The 7,729-nt window shown below is 36.7% G+C and overlaps 1 pseudogene; it reads left to right on the forward strand.

Annotated features, from left to right (window-relative positions):
- The first annotated feature begins 294 nt into the window (after window positions 1-294).
- LOC147434651 (GDSL esterase/lipase At1g28640-like) lies at window positions 295-2,378 on the forward strand (annotated as a pseudogene).
- Window positions 2,379-7,729: the final 5,351 nt, after the last annotated feature.

The raw sequence follows: 7,729 nt of genomic DNA on the forward strand, positions 1-7,729 counted from the left end.
ATGGCCCTCACCTTACCTCCCCCATTGGTTGCCACCTACACCCCGACCGTTTGCCACAAGGGATCTTTCACGATTCCCACTAATAAACCATTAAACAAGGTTGAGTTGCCCCTACTAGCTCTCCCTTATTTATATTCGATTAATCTCTAAGATTCCTCCCTCCGAAGGGAATCGTAGGAATTTCTACCTTGCCCCCCTTGCCTCATAAAATTAAGAGATGTGAATCGAACCCACACAAAAGGCAAGCACCGACAAAGTGATGCTTCATGTAACCATTCCAACAAACTTCTTGAGATGCGCTCAAATGCGAGCCATGCAATTAGAAAAAAGCATGCGCTTGTTTCTCCTCTGCGTGCTTCGACCTACCTCCCCTCTCCCCTTCTTGTCACCCTCAGTCACGGTGCCCCCAGCGGCCAGCCTTCTCTTCTACCTGCCGTAGCATTTCCTCACCTGCTCTCCATCCGTCTGAGTCGCGGGAATCCCACAGCCTCCACCTTCGCTTTTTGCCATCACAGTACGACATCTATTTAAGATTGGTTGCAATTTCTTTTTCTACACTCAGGTAGACCCTACCTGAGTGAGCATTGCAAAATCACGTGTTTGAATTTTGAAGCTTTGAGTGGTGTCGAGCCTTTCAAAGTGTCAAGCTCAAACTAGGGAACATGTTCCATGTATTCCCTTTTCAAGTTGTCTTGTGGGTCTAACATTTGCATTCTCCGAACATTTTTGAAGTTATGTATTTTTCTTGTGTGCAACACTTCAAATAGAATAGATATACTCTTGCCTCTAGTAAATTTGACTATCCTTGACTCATTTTTTGGTCTCCTTCCTGTTCGTTGTTTCCTACTTTCGCCTATTCCCTCCTTCTTTGTTCCCTATCTCATGTGACTATGCTCTCTTTGTGTGTGTGTGCATGTATGCATACATGTACACGCACATAAATATGTATCGACACAGACATATGCATGCATACATAATGTGTGTAAGACAACCATATCAACCCTCCGCCCCACGCCCCCCCCTCCTCCTCAACACCCCACCTCCACCACACACACATGCATGTATGCATTACTAACAACTCCATTGAACCCAAAATCTTGTGCCACAATCCTTGCTAACTTTGGGTATTACTGTAAGCTTATGTGATTAGTTTTTCACTTGTTGATATATGGTTTTGGAGATGCCTTCTCCAAGGCTCTTGTATACTTTGGAGAGATAGAAATGAAATCTATAACCTTGCTTTGTAAATGTCTTTTCAATAGACGAGATCATCATAAATTTTGTCCCGAACGTAATCAAGAGCATACAAAATGCGTTAGAGGTTAGTAGTTTACTGATTAAAGTTTTTATTTTAATTATTGTCTAATGGTTAGTTTTTGGCCTCACTACATGGCTTGTAAATTTGTAAATTAATTTTTTTGCGAGTTAGAAGTTTCAAAGTATTCCTAAAGTTGCCTTCAAAATTTTCTCTTGGGTGATATAGTTTTCAATTGCTAGTGGTGCCAAATATTTGGTGGTTGAAGGAGGCTTTCCCATTGGGTGTACTCCAATTTACACAAAATTTTGGTATATAAATGCAACAACAGATCCCTATGGGTGTGTGTAAGAGATTCAAAGGCTTAAGGATATTCATGATAAGCTCTTCAAAGAACTCGTTTACAATCTTAGTACCAAGTATAATGAAGATGCCCATCTCATCTTAATGAAGATGCCCATCTCATCTTCTTTGACCAATTGAAAGCTTATGCTGAAATTCTCCAACATCCATCTCACTATGGTATGGGTTATCTAATTTTCCTTCATTCACATGAATAGTCCAATCATTATAAATCAATATTGCCAGTGTTTCTTATGTTACAATTTCCATTTTCAAAACTTTTAATGTTATAGTTTCCACTTTCAAAATCGTAGATATTCGCATGATAGTCAGAATTGTAATATTTAGAAAATCTTTACCTTTCAGGGTTAACACAACGGATCCATGCTTTGATACTCGCGGTGCAACCATCTTTACGAATGTGGAAGCATGTTCAAGTCCATCAACATATGTTAGTTGGGATGGTTTACATTTTACTGAAGCTACACATAATGTCCTGCTTAGTCTCTTTAATACCAAAGGATTTGTCACTCCCTATCCCAACTTCCTCACCTCAAAATCATTCAAAGATCAATTTCACTAGAAAAAGCATGAGAGTCATGATCGCGTTTATTGCTTTTCAAGCCGAAGATCTTACCCATTTTAGTTTGGAAGGCACTCTCGGTAGCAGAAATAAATTCGATTAACTATATTTTTACAAAGATTTTGTTCCATTTGGAGTGGCCGATAGATATATTTATTGCCACATAACCATTAACACTAGTTCTGTAATCGGACACTCAAATGTCCCGAGACACTAAAGTGTCTTGTTTTTATGTCAACTTGTCATAATTATTTAGTGAATCTAGAAAAAAAATGGATAGGTCACGTTCATATCTTAGGTCATCTATGAGGTGAAGAACATAGCCAAATTCTACTTTTGCCAAAACTAATAACAAATTAAGATTATAATGATAAATTTTAAGATGAAAAAATCATAGAAATTTAGTGCAATTTTTACAACTTTTTCATAAAATTGAATATAACTTCTCATCAAAATAAGATTTTGCATAGACTTCAATGTGTATGGATAAGAAAAAACTTATTATAGCAAGAAATTGAGCTTCATAACCTAATTATGGGACTTGATTTTTGTTATAATCAAAAGACCAAAATCTTGAAAATGCTGGCAAAGAGGGAACTTTTGGTCTTTCAAGGCCTCTTTCATTAACATGATGAGGTTATGGGACAAAACCTAACGTGTATAATGTATCTATAGGTCAATACCCATCAACTAATAATTTTTCAAGGGTTCAAACCCCGGGGGTTCACTATGTGTAAAACTACCATATCACGAGCGTTCAAGACATGTTTGTAAAACCCCTTTATCTTTGAATTTTGTTAAGAATATAATGTACCCTTTTCTTTTAGAATCTATAAGTTTTTTTCAAATTTGAAAAAATAATGCCCTTTTGTATATATATTTATGTAAGTTTCAAGAACTTTAATTAAATACCCTTCTGTTGAACTCACTTGATAGGTTACATTTTTATTAGGTGACATCCCCGGGGTTCAACCTTATATGCATCTTGTAATTTAAGCTCATTTTAGAAATATTGTAGTGCATAATTGCTTGCAAAAAAAAATTGCTATGAAAAACTAATGAAAGTGTGTATACAAATCTCCCAGTTGTGTCCATATGAGGTATTTGTATGCAAATAAGTGAGATAATCAAAAAAATCCAAAAGTAGACTTTATTTTTAGTTTTATCTTTGACAAATAAAAATTCATAATTACAACATACGCAATTTTTTGGATATACCATAAATCACCAAATGTGGCTTGCATAAGCATTAAAAATTATCACCTTATGTAATGGAGTCATAGATCTAGTATATATGCATCACAAGACATTGTAAATTTAAATGAACTAAATGTTTTTTGAGATCGTTTATTAAATTTGTGAACGTTGCATATTTGACTTGCAGGACTTTCCATATTTTATTCTAGTCACAAAGGAATTTTTTCTCACATGACAATTTCAAGAATATCAAACACACATATAAGTAGTTACCACAGATTATTGCATGCACCCTGCTCATTTTTTTCTTAGGCAAGAGTACGAGTTTTAATGAAACATTGAATGCTGTTCTGTGTAGGTTCTTTTTATGAGTAGTTACTATTGAAGTTATGATGAAAAGAGATGGATTATAATTTTTATGAGTACTTTGAATAACATTTCATAAGTTTACAAAAGCATTTCTTGATATGTGTTCTAGATTTCATGTACCATTTTATTTAAATTCACGAAAAAAGGACACTAAAGTTTCCTTTTTGATACCAAAATAGTGTTAAAATACAGTATAGAGAACAAAGAGACATCCACTATATAAATATAGTGTACATTACAATATCTACTTGTGTAATTCGACTTGCTTAGCCTTACCCTACCCTAAAGCAAAATATTTGAATTTCTTGATCCACTATTGTAGCATCCATGCTCTAGAGGCTATGGTTCTTGTTATTGAGTGTATTCATTGAACATATACTACCATGAACTCCTATTGAAAAGTTAGCAAGTTAATCAACAATTCCAAAACATGCTATCAAGGCTTTGATATACCCAGAAGGCTTGAAAATTATTCATAGATGCTACATGTTTTATTCTTGGAATCTCTATTGTGATGTGCTATAAGATAGTGAGAATATAGTTAAATATAATCTCTCTTCTATGATATGCACCACAAGGGCAAGAACATCAAGACTAGTGTAGCCTGTCACATCATTTTGTGTAGCATATGAAACTAGTTTGTGCACTTGTGAAGCCCTTAAAGTTGCCCCAGCCCCTCAACAAGGATTAGCACCATCATTTGGTAGTTGTTACCATATACACGTGGTAGTGATGTGTGTGAACACATTTAGGACCACCATGACATTTTTCCCTCACTAGGAGGTTTTTCCCCCGTGCATTGTAAATACGCCCATCACTCTAGGGCTAACTTATCTTTCCATTTCACACTAATTATACTAATATATGTTATGTGCCTTAAGCTTCTTCATCTTCTCCAAGCTGTGTGTGTTTCCCTGCAACTCTATTTCCAACAATTGGTATCAGAGCAGGTTGCATCCTCCCAAGCATAGTCGCCAGCATCGTCAACATATGCCTATTTACTTTCTCTGATTCGGGTGAGCTTTGGTGAGCGCTAGCAGGCTGAAAAATACTTTGGGCTAAAGAGCTAAGTTTGCTTAGAATTTTGATTCGGGCTCATTTCGGCCTGCGTTTCCACTACAAAGAGTATCTTCTGCAGAAATTTTTTCAGTATTATTTTCTGCATAACATGTCCCTTACAGTATTCTTTGGATTGTGCTATATAGCACGTGTTAGTCCCGCTTACTTTCTCCTCTTTTTGGACAGTTTTTATATCAGGTGCAGGCACTCACAACGGCTGACAACAACATAGATGTGTTCAAGATGTTTTCTGCTGAGAATAAATTGGATGGGGACAATTACCCAATATGGACATACATGATGCAACATGTTCTTATGTTAAAGGGAGTTTAGAATGTTGTGGAATGCATTGATGTACGTCCTGATTCTGTGGATGTAGGCACTGTTGAAGATGTTGCAGGTTTTGGTGGGAGGGTTGCTACTACTAGAGTTGTTTTGCCTATAAATGAGTAGGCTCGTTGGGATGTTAGAAATGCGTAGGCTCGATCATTAATTGCGTTATTTGCAAAACACACTATTACTCCTCACAGTTGCCTCGCAAAATTAGCTAAACAGGCTTCGGATATTCTAGCTGGTTTTTTGACAAGTCGCAATGAGGCTGAAATTCCATTGTTGCATAGAGAGCTGGAATTGAAGATTATGGATGAAGAAGATGACATGGACACTTTCCTTGCTGGTATCAAGGATATTAGTGGGAAACTCATTTATGCAAGTGAAGTCATTTCAGGCAGTTTCCGAGTGCAAACTGTTCTTGATGCATTGCCATGTTGCTATCGAGCTTTTGCTAGTACTTAGAAACTTACAAACCAAGAAAGTCTCGATGTTGTCAAGTTTGATGCATTATACACATTGTTGTCACTTTCAAGAAAAAATAGGGATGAACAACATGCACTTGAACACGCTTTTAGTGCTTCTCAAAGAAAAGGAGCTAACAACAATGTAGTCACTTCTCATGGTTCTTCCGGAGTGAAAAAATGACATGTTCCTAATGCTTCTTGTGGCAACACCTCGCCTGGGAATTTTGGTGAAAAGAGAAAAAAGAAGATGTGTTGCCATTATTGCAAAGCTAATGATCACTTGATCAAGCAGTGTCCTAAATTGAAGGCAAAAGAGGCCAAGAAGAAGGAGGTAGGTTCTACTACAAGTGCAACTATTGTAGAATCTTTTGTGAAAGGATATTTTGATGTTGATGTAAATGTAGACTAGGCATTTAGTGTAGAGTGCACTTATGATCCTTCTGTCTAGGATGCATATACGTCAGTTGTTGCAGATTCACATATGTGGTACTTTGACAATGGTTCTAGAAAGAACATTACATCACCTTGTGACTTGTTTACCTCTCTTGAGGCCGTCCCTCATGGGAATCCAGTCACTTGTGCCAACAATGCCTCTTATCTGGTTCAGGGAGTTGGAAAGATTGTGCTTACTGCTACGAATGGCATTTCTTTCACACTTGTTGATGCACTCTATGTACCTGGGATAAAAATGAATCTTTTGTTTGTATGTGCACTTGCTAGACTTCAACTTGTTGTGAAATTTGTGGACGACAAATGTACAATTCATAATCTCAATTTTGGTGATGAAATTGTTCCATCTGGAGTTTTATGTCATGGGTTGTATATGCTCGTTTGGACATCTGAATTTTTGCAGCTTGCTATGTTTGCAAAAAAATTGATATGGTTGCTTCTTTGCCCCCTCTTGACGTACCTGTGAAGCATGTTCATGAAGGTTGTATTTTGGGTAAGACGCAGTTTTCGAATATTTCAAAGGATGGTTCACTTGTGGGCTACATGCAGACTACAGCTTGTGCATAGTGATGCTTGTGGGCTAGTGCAAACTCCGTCCTTGGGAATATCCTTTAATTTGTGACTTTCATTAATGATTACTCCAAGCATACATGGGTGTATCCGCTTAAAGCTAACTCCAAAGAGTTTATGTGCTCCAAATTGTTTTTAGCTATGGTCGAAAATGTCTCTAAATGTACTATGGAAATTTTCCATTCAGATCAAGGGGGGGAGTATACGTCTCATGAGTTTGGTAAGTGTGGGATAAAACACCAATGTAAAGTTCCATATACACCTCAAAAAAACGTGTTGCTGAAAGAAATAATAGATCTCTTATGGAGATGGCACAATGTATAGTGAAGAGTCAAGATTTACCACATTCATTTTGGCTTGACGCCTTCATGTTTGCTACTTCTGTACTCAATAGGTGTCCTAAAAAAGCTTTGCAATCTATGACTCTATATGAAGCATGGCATGATAGAAAACCTTCTATTGATCACATGCATGTTTTTAGTTGTTTAGCTTATGCCTTGGTGCCACAAACGCATTGCAAAAAATTGGATGATAAGGATGTTTAGCTTATGCCTTGGTGCCACAAACGCGTTGCAAAAAATTGGATGATAAGGATGTTAATGCTTTTTTTGTCATAGTACTAAAAGCAAAGGTTATGGGTTGTACCATCTGCAAACAAAGTATATTGCTTTCACAAGATGTTGTGTTTGTGAAATATTTTGTTCAACTCATGTTGCCATGTACTAGAGACAATAATGTAAGCTCACAAGACATTTATGACAATTTACTGCCTCTTTTTAGTGGTGAAATTTTGAATGTAAATTTGAATGAGGCAAATGTACAACCTATGGGGGTTTCAAAAATTACTACAATTCAGTCTATTACTGATGCAGATGTACATGATGTACTTGATGTGGAAAGGGCTGAGAATGAACATGCTAGGGGTATGCCAAAATGGATGTTGCACCTTTGCGTGATGGTAAATTGGATGCACCTTTGTTTAGTTGTACTTGTTAAGATTCTCTCCATGCATCTTATGCATCAGATTGTTATGCTTTGATTGTTTCTAGTTTATGTGATGTGGAGGAGCCTTTGTCTTTCGATGAAGCACATAATTCTAAAAATTGG

The sequence above is a fragment of the Adiantum capillus-veneris genome, chromosome 19 (assembly GCF_014529385.1).
Source record: "Adiantum capillus-veneris isolate H3 chromosome 19, ASM1452938v2, whole genome shotgun sequence".
NCBI classification, from domain to species: domain Eukaryota; kingdom Viridiplantae; phylum Streptophyta; class Polypodiopsida; order Polypodiales; family Pteridaceae; genus Adiantum; species Adiantum capillus-veneris.